Source organism: Oncorhynchus masou, chromosome 9 (genome assembly GCF_036934945.1).
Source record: "Oncorhynchus masou masou isolate Uvic2021 chromosome 9, UVic_Omas_1.1, whole genome shotgun sequence".
NCBI classification, from domain to species: domain Eukaryota; kingdom Metazoa; phylum Chordata; class Actinopteri; order Salmoniformes; family Salmonidae; genus Oncorhynchus; species Oncorhynchus masou.
Genome location: NC_088220.1, coordinates 18,842,397 through 18,855,135, shown reverse-complemented (window position 1 = coordinate 18,855,135; position 12,739 = coordinate 18,842,397). Strand labels below are relative to the sequence as shown.

At 45.1% G+C, this 12,739-nt stretch overlaps 1 pseudogene; it reads right to left on the bottom strand.

The window, feature by feature from the left end:
• Window positions 1-743: 743 nt before the first annotated feature.
• LOC135545631 (E3 ubiquitin/ISG15 ligase TRIM25-like) lies at window positions 744-5,621 on the bottom strand (annotated as a pseudogene).
• Between the last annotated feature and the right edge of the window lie 7,118 nt (window positions 5,622-12,739).

The following is a 12,739-nucleotide window of genomic DNA, read 5'->3' as shown; positions in this document are numbered from 1 at the left end:
AGAGAGAGAGGGACGGACAGAGAGAGAGAGAGGGACGGACAGAGAGAGAGAGAGGGACGGACAGAGAGAGAGAGAGGGACGGACAGAGAGAGAGAGAGAGGGACGGACAGAGAGAGAGAGAGAGGGACGGACAGAGAGAGAGAGAGAGGGACGGACAGAGAGAGAGAGAGAGGGACGGACAGAGAGAGAGAGAGGGACGGACAGAGAGAGAGAGAGAGAGAGGACGGACAGAGAGAGAGAGAGAGGGACGGACAGAGAGAGAGAGAGAGAGGGACGGACAGAGAGAGAGAGACAGACAGAGGGACGGACAGACAGAGAGACGGACAGAGAGAGGGACGGACAGACAGAGAGAGAGAGAGAGACGGACAGACAGAGAGAGAGACGGACAGACAGACAGAGAGAGGGACGGACAGAGAGAGAGGGACGGACAGACAACAGAGAGAGAGGGACGGACAGACAGACAGAGAGAGAGGGACAGACAGACAGATGGACAGAGAGAGAGAGGGACGGACAGACAGAGAGAGGGACGGACAGACAGAGAGAGAGACGGACGGACAGACAGAGAGAGAGGGACGGACAGACAGAGAGAGAGGGACGGACAGAGAGAGAGAGGGACGGACAGACAGAGAGACGGACGAGAGAGAGGGACGGACAGAGAGAGAGAGGGACGGACAGAGAGAGAGAGAGGGACGGACAGAGAGAGAGAGGGACAGAGAGAGAGAGACGGGACAGACAGACAGAGAGAGAGGGACGGACAGACAGAGAGAGAGGGACGGACAGAGAGACATTTCCCATGAAGTTAATTTCATATCACATGTAACAAGACAGTTTAGTTACCTGGAGGAAATGGATGTGATCCTCTGTGTGTGAGAGCTGCTCCAGCTCAGTGCTTCTCTTCCTCAGCTCAGCGATCTCCTGCTTCAGTTGCTCCAGGAGTCCTTCAGCTTGACTCACTTGAGCCTTCTCTTGGGCTCTGATCAGCTCCTTCACCTCAGAGCTCCTTCTCTCAATGGAGCGGATCAGCTCAGTAAAGATCTGATCACTGTCCTCCACTGCTGACTGTGCAGAGCGCTGGGAGAGAGAGAGAGAGAGACAGAGAGACAGAGACAGAGACAGAGAGAGAGAGCAGAGAGACAGAGAGAGAGACAGAGATCAGTCAGAACACTGAGAGCCAGAGTCCAGCTCTAGGCCTTGTCCTCCCTCCTGGACAGACAGGTACAGAACACCTCTTGGTCCTGCTCTACTCTCCTCCCTCCTGGACACACCTCTTGGTCCTGCTCTACTCTCCTCCCTCCTGGACAGACAGGTACAGAACACCTCTTGGTCCTGCTCTACTCTCCTCCCTCCTGGACAGACAGGTACAGAAACACCTCTTGGTCCTGCTCTACTCTCTCCTCCCTCCTGGACAGACAGGTACAGAACACCCTCTTGGTCCTCTACTCTCCTCCCTCCTGGACAGACAGGTACAGAACACCTCTTGGTATATCATATATATCTCATATCATCATTCAGAACTTTAAGCATATCTTGGGAGGACGCCCAGCCTGTTTGACAAAGATAAACAAAATTTTTTCCAAATTTGTGCTGACAAAATAATCAAATGTAATGTTTTTTACCAAAAATCCTACATGGAAAGCAGAAAGCTGTGATCAATTAAATACAACGTTAACTAGATATTATCTGTGTCATTTTATAGCCTGGCAAGATAGTAAAACTACATTAAATACAACGTTAACTAGATATTATCTGTGTCATTTATAGCCTGGCCCAGATAGTAAAACTACATTAAATACAACGTTAACTAGATATTATCTGATTTATAGCCTGGCACAGATAGTAAAACTACTGTTAAATAGATATTATCTGTGTCATTTATAGCCTGGCACAGATAGTAAAACACTGCTGTGTGTTATGTGTTCGGCTAGTAGCTGGTTGTGTTGTACTTACCAGTTCCCAGTGTTCGCGGGGTCCGACATGCCAATCAACCTGCTATCTGCCAATCACAGGAATGCCTGGGATGTTCTGATGCCGGGCATCCTGGTGGTTGGCGGAGTGGCGTGGAGGGCGGGGCATTGGAAGTTAAGCTTCAGCCTTTGTTCTCTCTCTGACGTCTGGGCTTCACAAGAGAAGGTCCCGATTGGCTTGTGGGGTATCTTTCATTTATTTGGCGTGAGCTCAGGCCAAACAGTAGCCTGTGTAAAGTTGCTAATAAACCGTCAATTCGTAACTCAATCCTCTGTCTGGACAATTGTTCCTTTATGATCGAGTCAGGTCATTACACTACATTAAATACAACGTTAACTAGATATCATCGCCACATAACTTATGTCGAATTTAAAGACACCGTTACCGTTAGTAACGTCTGTTACACTGTAACTTACAGGCAGCCTCACATAAAAACCTATTGGTTAACAAAGCTTTGATTATGACCAAAGTCTATAGTAGTGAAAACTCTCTCTCTCTCTATTCTAACTTACCACACATTCACATCACTGCCTCGACATGAATGTGTCCTGTCAAAACCGTTTCCTGTCCGTTAACTGTTAACAGTCTCGAGCCACAGCTTAACCAATGAGCTACAAGGAGGACTGACAGTCACGAGCGGTGCAGCAGCCTCTGCAGCAGCAGCCTCCCCCAGGTCCTAGTGCCCGCCCGGTAAGACGGTTAAGATGCGATGGAACGGTTGACGGAGAGAAAATAAATCACAGAGAAAATATATTGACTGATATATTGAATTGTTTAGGAAGCTTTAGCTTTGGCTTTAATACATTCTGAAAATACTTGAAAATAAAAATAATAGTAGCCCTCCTCAGGAACAACAAAACCCTCACAGACCAACTTCTTCTTCTATGATATAATGGAGGTCCTCAAATCTTATTTTGGGGATATGGAGGCGTCTCGTGTGGCCAATAGCCTGGGGAAATGCATAGCGCCAAATTCAAATAATACGCGATAAAACTCAAACTTTCATTAAATCACACATGCAGGGTACTCAATTAAAGCTACACTCGTTATGAATCCAGCCAACATGTCAGATTTTAAAAATGCTTTTCGGCGAAAGCATGAGAAGCTATTATCTGATAGCATGCACCCCCTGAACCACCTGAACGAGATGTAAACAAATGAATTAGCGTCGCCGGCGCTACACAAAACGCTGAAATAAAATATAAAACATGCATTACCTTTGACGAGCTTCTTTGTTGGCACTCCAATATGTCCCATAAACATCACAATTGGTCCTTTTTTTCGATTAATTCCGTCCATGTTTACCCAAAATGTCCATTTATAAAGCCCGTTTTGATCCAGAAAAAAACAGCTTTCCAAAACGCAACGTCATGACAAAACATTTCAAAAGTTGCTTAAAACTATGCCAAAATATTTCAAACTACTTTTGTAATCCAACTTTAGGTATTTTTAAACGTTAATAATCGATCAAATTGTTGACGGGGCGATCTGTATTCAATAACAGCAAGTCAACAATACATGCACGGTTTTCTCTCTTCCATAACATAATCCACAGTGTCACCTCTGCCTCTTCTTCGTTTCACCAATGATTAACTTCAACCCAAAGACTGGTGACATCCTGTGGAAGTTGTAGGAACTGTAAACTGGGCGCTATCTAATTTCCCTTGACAAAGACAATTCAGGGAACTGCCAGAGGGATTTTTGTTTTTCTGAACAGTTTTTCCTTGGGCTTTTGCCTGCTACATAAGTTCTGTTATAGTCACAGACATGATTGAACCAGTTTTAGAATCTTCAGAGTGTTTTCTATCCACACATACTAATCATATACATATACTATAGTCCTGGCATGAGTAGCAGGAAGTTGAACAAAACCCACATGCTTTTTATCAAAAAGTAGAAATGCTGCACCCTATCCTTTAAGAGGTGTGGTCCACCTCAAACCAACGTTAAAGGTGCATGGCGCCACCTACTGTTCTGGAGTGTGTTCAATCACGGTTTACACCTCTAAATCCTCCAACCAAACTCAGTACTTCTGAGAAAATAAAGAGTCCTCTAACTTCTAATAGACCCTCCCCATCCCCAAATCACTTCCAAGTGTAATGTTTACTGTTCATTTCTGACTGTTTATTTCACTTTTTGTTTATTGTCTATTTCACTTGCTTTGGCAATGTAAACATATATTTCCATGCCAATAAAGCCCTATGAATTTAATTCAATTGAGAGAGAGACAGTTCCATTTTAATGTATAGGGACATGAGTCGTCATGGTTACTCATGGTTATGTGATGAGGCAGCCCAGTTGGTTACATGAACCAGTCTATTCTCTGAAAGGGGTCCAGACAGCCTGTTCCCAACAGTGGGGTCAGTGGGATTGAATAGGGGCCCCTCTCTCTCTCTCTGACTGGAGGAGAGAAGTGAAATGGTGTGTCTCCTCTGGTCAACAATACTCACCTTGAAAGACTCCACAGCCTGTTGGAGCTCCTTCAGATCCTTCTCTCTCTCCTGGAATCTCTGCTGGACCTTCTGCTGACTCATTCCCAGCTGCCTCTGTGGAGAATCACTCTTCAATGAGCTATCCAGCTTTATTAGTCCAGTAGATCAATAGTATAGTAATGTGACATAGGACCCATAGAGAGGAAGGTCTACAATCCTGAGGAAGTCCCTTTACAATATTATATTATGTTGCTATGTGAATGATTATAGTTTTTATGGCAGGATTTCATGTATCAAGGTGTTGAGGCTGAACTTTGGACTCAAAAAACGCTATTCAGAATGATAATAGTGTTTGACTTTAGAAAATGGTGATACATTTTGAGAATCTGGGTTAACATATCTATATACACAAGGTTTGTGTTCATATTTGTTCTGCTGTGGATCCATTTCATTTGAATGATCTCATATTCAAACAGATTTAGTTCCTACTGTATTTTTAATTCTTTGTTTATCAGACAGCCACCAACAAGTTGTTCTGGTCTTACCTGTTTCTCAGTCCTCTCTGCTGCAGCTGACACTGTATCATGGCCTTTATGTTCATCCATTGTACACAGATAACAGATACACTGCTGATCGGTACGACAGTAAACCTCCAGCAGTTTGTCATGATGAGAGCAGATCTTCTCCTGTAGTTGTGCGGTGGCTTTGACCAGCTTGTGCTTCTTGAAAGCAGGAGATTCATAGTGAGATTGGAGGTGAGTCTCACAGTAAGAGGCCAGACACGCCAGACAGGACATGAGGGCTTTCTGCTTTCTGGTCCCAGTGCAGAAATCACACGCCACATCTCCAGGTCCAGCAGAGCACAGAGCAGGAGGGGGGAGCAGCCTGGAGTCCTGTCTTCCTCAGTTTCTCCACCAGCTCAGCCAACATGTTATTTTTCCTCAGATTAGGCCTTGGAGTGAAGGTCTCTCTGCACTGAGGACAGCTATAGACCCTTTCAGAACATCCTGATCCCAGCAGCCCTCAATACAGCTCCTACAGTAACTGTGTCCACAGGGAATAGCGACCGGCTCCTTCAGTAGATCCAGACAGACAGAACAACAGAACTGGTCCTGGTCCAGCAGATCTCCCTGTTGAGCCATTTGGACGGTTGTTCACTCTCACACAGACAGATGACACAGAGACTCAGATCAGTTTTGTTTTCACAGAAGTTAGTTTTGGGGAGGTGTGGACTTTCTGGTTCTGCCAGATTACAGTTTAGAGGAAGGAGAGAGGGAGGTTAGTGGGGGAGGGGGTTAGAGAGAGGGAGGGGTTAGAGAGGGGAGGGAGAGGTTAGAGGGGGAGGGGTTATAGAGAGAGGAGGGCTTAGAGAGAGGAGGGGAGGGGTTAGGAGGGAGGGAGAGAGAAAGAAATGCATGCAACGTCGAGAAGGAGACAAAGATTTTGGTTCCTAGGTTAAATTATAGTTCCTGATTAGATTTTATTTAATCCATTTTAGAAAAAGACTAATGTAACCAAAGGTGTCCAAAGGTCTCTGAATAACTTCTGAATGCCCTGTAATGCCATCTATAGTGCCTTGCGAAATTATTCACCCCCTTGGCATTTTTCCTATTTTGTTGCCTTACAACCTGAAATGAAAAAAGATTTTTGGAGGGTTGGTAACATTTGATTTACACAACATGCCTACCACTTTGAATGCCTACATGTCTACCACTTTGAATGAATGCCTACATGTCTACCACTTTATTGTGAAACAAACAAGAAATAAGAGAAAAAGAAAAGAAAACTGGAGCGTGCAAAACTATTCAACTCCCCAACGTCAATACTTTGTAGATCCACCTTTTGCTGCAATTACAGCTGCAAGTCCCTTGGGATATGTCTCTATGAGCTTGGCACATCGAGCCACTGGGATTCTTTCCCACGTTTCAATGCTAAACTTCTCCAGCTCCTTCAAGTTGGATGGGTTCCTGCTGGTGTACAGCAATCTTTAAGTCATACCACAATTGGATTGAGGTCTGGGCTTTGACTTGGCCATTCCAAGACATTTAAATGTGTCCTCTTAAGCCACTCGAGTGTTGCTTTAGCAGTATGCTTTGGGTCATTGTCCTGCTGGAAGGTGAACCTCCGTCCCAGTCTCAAATCTCTAGAAGACTGAAACAGGTTTGCCTCAAGAATTTCCCTGTATTTAGCACCATCCATCATTCCTTCAATTTTGACCAGTTTCCAGTCCCTCCTAAAAAAAGCATCCCCAAAGCATGATGCTGCCACCACCATGCTTCACTGTGGGGATGGTGCTCTCGGGGTAATTATAGGTGTTGGGTTTGTGCCAGACATAGCGTTTTCCTTGATGGCCAGAGTACATTCTTCCATATGTTTGGGGAGTCTCCCACATGCCTTTTTGCGAACACCAAACGTGTTTGCTTGTTTTATTTCTAAGCAATGGCATTTTTCTGGCCACTCTTCCGTAAAGCCCAGCTCTGTGGAGTGTTCGGCTTAAAGTGGTCCTATGGACAGATACTCCAATCTCACTGTGGAGTTTTGCAGATCCTTCAGGGTTATCTTTGGTCTCTTTGTTGCCTCTCTGACTAATGCCCTCCTTGCCTGGTCCATGAGTTTTGGTGGACGGCCCTCTCTTGGCAGGTTTGTTGTGGTGCCATATTCTTTCCATTTTTGAATAATGTATTTAATGGGGCTCTGTGGGGTGTTTAAAGTTTCTGATATGTTTTTATAACTCAACCCTGGTCTGTACTTCTCCACTACTTCCCTAACCTGTATGGAGAGCTCCTTGGTCTTCATGGTGCCCCTTGCTTAGTGGTGCCCCTTGCTTAGTGGTGCCCCATGCTTAGTGGTGCTCCTTGGTCTTCATGGTGCCCCTTGCTTAGTGGTGCCCCTTGCTTAGTGGTGCCCCTTGCTTAGTGGTGCCCTGCTTAGTGGTGCTCCTTGGTCTTCATCGTGCCCCTTGCTTAGTGGTGCCCCATGGTTAGTGGTGCCCCTTGCTTAGTGGTGCCCCATGCTTAGTGGTGCCCATTGCTTAGTGGTGCCCTTGCTTGGTGGTGCCCCTTGCTTGGTGGTGCCCCTTGCTTAGTGGTGCTCCTTGGTCTTCATGGTGCTCCTTGCTTAGTGGTGCCCCATGCTTAGTGGTGCCCCTTGCTTAGTGGTGCCCCATGCTTAGTGGTGCCCATTGCTTAGTGGTGCCCTTGCTTGGTGGTGCCCCTTGCTTGGTGGTGCCCCTTGCTTAGTGGTGCTCCTTGGTCTTCATGGTGCCCTTGCTTAGTGGTGCTCCTTGGTCTTCATGGTGCCCTTGCTTAGTGGTGCCCCTTGCTTAGTGGTGTTGCAGACTCTGGGGTCTTTCAGAACAGGTGTATTTATACTGAGATCATGTGATATATCATGTGATACTTAGATTGCCTACAGGTGGACTTTATTTAATTCATTATGTGACTTCTGAAGGTAATTGTTTGCACCAGATCTTATGTAGGGGCTTCATAGCAAAGGGGGTGGCACCAGCTCTGCGCACGGTATTCCCGGTTCGCCAACACAGCCCAGTGTGGTCTTTTCCACCTCGCCGCACTGGCCTGGCTCCGACGGAGTGTCCAACCAGGTAGGGTTGTGCAGGCTCGGTGCTCGAGACCTCAAGTGCGCTTCCACTGGCCGGTCTATCCGGTGCCGCCTCCACGCACCAGCCTTCTGGTGGCAGCCCCCGCACCAGGCTGTCTCTCCATCTCCTCCCTACAGTCTGGAGCTGCCAGAGCTGCCCGTCATCCAGGAGCTGCAAGAATCGCCCGTCACTCCGGCGCTGTCGGAGTCGCCCTTCGCGTCAGAGCTGCCGGAATCTCCGGTCCATTCGGCACCCATTGCTAGGCTCCCCAGTCCGAGGTCGGCAGCGAGGGTCGCCGCTCGAAAGAGGCCACGGAGGCGAGTGGGACAAAGAGTATGAGTATGGTGGAGTGGGGTCCACGTCCCGCGCCAGAGCCGCCACTGTGGACAGACACCCACCCAGACCCTCCCCTATAGGTTCAGGTTTTGCGGCCGAAGTCCGCACCTTTGGGGGAGGGGGTACTGTCACGTTCTGACCTTAGTTCCTCTGTTATGTCTTTGTTTTAGTATGGTCAGGGCGTGAGTTGGGTGGGTTGTCTATGTTCCTTTTTCTATGTTGTGTTTTGTGTTTGGCCTGGTATGGTTCTCAATCAGAGGCAGGTGTCGTTAGTTGTCTCTGATTGAGAATCACACTTAGGTAGCCTTTTCCCACCTGTGTTTCGTGGGTGATTGTTTTCTGTTATTTGTATGTCACCTTTCAGAACTGTTTCGTTTTGTTTCTCCTTCGCTATTTTTTTTAGTGTTCTCGGTGAAATATATATATGATTAACACTGCGCTTTGGTCCTCACCTCATTCCATCATCACACACAGTACATTAATATATACAGGACTGTGTGGTGGTAACCCTTATAGTGTTGTGGAAAATTACCAATTAGACATGCTATGCTGTTTTCTACACAGATAATTGTCTATTGTTTTGAGCTAGTATTTTTCTGCTGATACAAACTGTCTTTGTTTAACTCAGGAATGCGGCCGGTTCTGGTTGGGTGTGACCACTGTAAGTGACATGTCCTGTTTGTTGGTATCTGCAAAGGACCCAGCTGGGTGGAGACATGCCAGAGAACAGAAACTAGCACAGAAACTTCTGAATAGTTCCTGAATAGTTTCTGAATAGTTCCTGAATACTTATGAATAATCTGTAGTGTGTCTTCCACTGTTCTGTTCTCACCACAACATGCTCTTCACTCTAACCACTTGGCAGGGTAGCCTAGTGTAGCCTAGTGGTTAGAGTGTTGGACTAGTAACTGGAAGATTGCGAGTTCAAACCCCGAGCTGACAAGGTACAAATCTGTCGTTCTGCCCCTGAACAGGCAGTTAACCTACTGTTCCCAGGCCGTCATTGAAAATAAGAATTTGTTCTTAACTGACTTGCCTGGTTAAATAAAGGTAAAATTAAAAAAAAAAAAATTCTCACACACATTCCTCACTGCTGCAGACCTTAGCCTGAGTCCCAGTCTATTTGTGTAATCATGCCAAATCCTTGTCACTCATGGTGATGCCAAATGTAATGAGAGTTGTCAAAAACACAAATCTATGACCCAGGCAACAGACACCTAGGATTATTCCTGTAGTCAACTCACACTCACACCACAAACACACAGCTGTAGCAAAAGCTAGCCGAAGAGCCATTTTACTGGTGGAAGTGTTTTTTAAGTATAACGCAGGTGATTTGCGATGATGACACAAACATTATATTAAGCAGGACATTCACAAGAGCCTTAAAATCCAATTATAATCTAAAAGTGGTGTGAAATGCACTCATAAGCAACATGCAACTAGAGTTTTTTTTTTAGCTGGGATTCCAGAAGAACCCCACCTTGTTCTGCCACCAACTTGCTGCAATGTTTGCAAACACAGAAAGCTATATAGCTCCCCCTGGTGGTCAGAGGGCTGCATATCATTTTAGGTATGCTGCTGTTTAAACCATTAACAGTAAATGCAGAGGTTGTTTGGTTTTGGGTCTGCCTTATATTCTTCCACATTGGCTAAAATAAAACGTAAAATGATATAATTCAGACTATACATAGGTCTACCCTAAAAGGTATAATACATACAGTGCCTTCGGAAAGTATTTAGACCCCTTGACTATTTCCACATTTTGTTAGGTTACAGCCCAATTCTAAAATTGATTAAATTGCTTTTGTCTAATCTACACACAATACCCCATAAAGACAAAAAACAGAAACAGGTTTAGAACATTTTGCAAATGTATTAAAAATAAAGCTGAAATATGGCATTTACATAAGTATTCAGACCCTTTACTCAGTAACTTGTTGAAGCACATTTGGCAGCGATTACAGCCTCGGGTCTTCTTAGGTATGACACTACAAGCTTGGCACATCTGTATTTGGGGAGTTTCTCCCATTCTTCTCTGCAGGTCCTCTCAAGCTCTGTCAGGCTGGATGGGGAGCATTGCTGCACAGCTATTTTCATGTTTCTAGAGATGTTTGAACGGGTTCAAGTCCGGGCCCTGGCTGGGCCACTCAAGGACATTCAGAGACTTGACCCAAACCCACTCCTGTGTTGCCTTGGCTGTGTGCACAGGGTTGTTGTCCTGTTGGAAGGTCAACCTTCGCTCCAGTCTGAGGTCCTGAGCGCTCAAGAGCAGGTTTATTTAAGAATCTCACTGTACTTTGCTCCGTTCATTCTTTGCCTCCATCCTGACTAGCCTTCCAGTCCCTGCCGCTGAAAGACATCCCCACAGTATGATGTTGCCACCACTAATGCTTCGCTATAGGGATGGTTAAGGAGGATTTTTAATGAATTTATTTGCAAATTATGGTGGAAAATAAGTATTTGGTCAATAACAAAAGTTTATCTCAATACTTTGTTACAGTATATATGCCTGTCTATATATACAGTGGGGAGAACAAGTATTTGATACACTGCCGATTTTGCAGGGTTTTCTACTTACAAAGCATGTAGAGGTCTGTAATTTTTTATCATAGGTACACTTCAACTGTGGGAGACGGAATCTAAAACAAAAATCTAGAAAATCACATTGTTTGATTTTTTAAGTAATTAATGTGCATTTTATTGCATGACATAAGTATTTGATCACCTACCAACCAGTAATAATTCCGGCTCTCACAGCCCTCCTGTTCTCCACTCATTACCTGTATTAACTGCACCTGTTTGAACTTGTTACCTGTATAAAAGACACATAAAGACACCTGTCCACACACTCAATCAAACAGACTCCAACCTCTCCACAATGGCAGGACCTGGTCAATGACCTGAAGAGAGCTGGGACCACAGTCTCAAAGAAAACCATTAGTAACACACTACGCAGTCATGGATTAAAATCCTGCAGCGCACGCAAGGTCCCCCTGCTCAAGCCAGCGCATGTCCAGGTTTGTCTGAAGTTTGCCAATGACCATCTGGATGATCCAGAGGAGGAATGGGAGAAGGTTGTGTGGTCTGATGAGACACAAATAGAGATTTTTGGTCTAAACTTCACTCGCCGTGTTTGGAGGAAGAAGGATGAGTACAACCCCAAGAACACCATCCCAACCGTGAAGCATGAAGGTGGAAACATCATTCTTTGGGAATGCTTTTCTGCAAAGGGGACAGGATGACTGCACCGTATTGAGGGGAGGATGGATGGGGCCATGTATCGCGAGATCTTGGCCAACAACCTCATTCCCTCATTAAGACCATTGAAGATGGGTCGTGGCTGGGTCTTCCAGCATGACAACGGCCCGAAACACACAGCCAGGGCAACTAACGAGTGGCTCCGTTAGAAGCATCTCAAGGTCCTGGAGTGGCCTAGCCAGTCTCCAGACCTGAACCCAATAGAAAATCTTTGGAGTATTGCCCAACGACAGCCCCGAAAACTGAAGGATCTGGAGAAGGTCTGTATGGAGGAGTGGGCCAAAATTCCTGCTGCAGTGTGTGCAAACCTGGTCAAGAACTACAGGAAACATATAATATCTGTTATAGCAAACAAAGGTTTCTGTACCAAATATTAAGTTCTGCTTTTTTGATGTATCAAATACTTATGTCATGCAATAAAATGCAAATTAATTACTTAAAAATCATACAATGTGATTTTCTGGATTTTTGTTTTAGATTCCGTCTCTCACAGTTGAAGTGTACCGATGATACAAATTACAGACCTCTACATGCTTTGTAAGTAGGAAAACCTGCTAAATCGGCAGTGTATAAATACTTGTTCTCCCCACTGTATATACAGTGCCTTGCGAAAGTATTCGGCCCCCTTGAACTTTGCGAACTTTTGCCACATTTCAGGCTTCAAACATAAAGATATAAAACTGTATTTTTTTGTGAAGAATCAACAACAAGTGGGACACAATCAAGAAGTGGAACGACATTTATTGGATATTTCAAACTTTTTTAACAAATCAAAAACTGAAAAATTGGGCGTGCAAAATTATTCAGCCTCCTTAAGTTAATACTTTGTAGCGCCACCTTTTGCTGCGATTACAGCTGTAAGTCGCTTGGGGTATGTCTCTATCAGTTTTGCACATCGAGAGACTGAAATTTTTTCCCGTTCCTCCTTGCAAAACAGCTCGAGCTCAGTGAGGTTGGATGGAGAGCATTTGTGAACAGCAGTTTTCAGTTCTTTCCACAGATTCTCGATTGGATTCAGGTCTGGACTTTGACTTGGCCATTCTAACACCTGGATATGTTTATTTTTGAACCATTCCATTGTAGATTTTGCCTTATGTTTTGGATCATTGTCTTGTTGGAAGACAAATCTCCGTCCCAGTCTCAGGTCTCT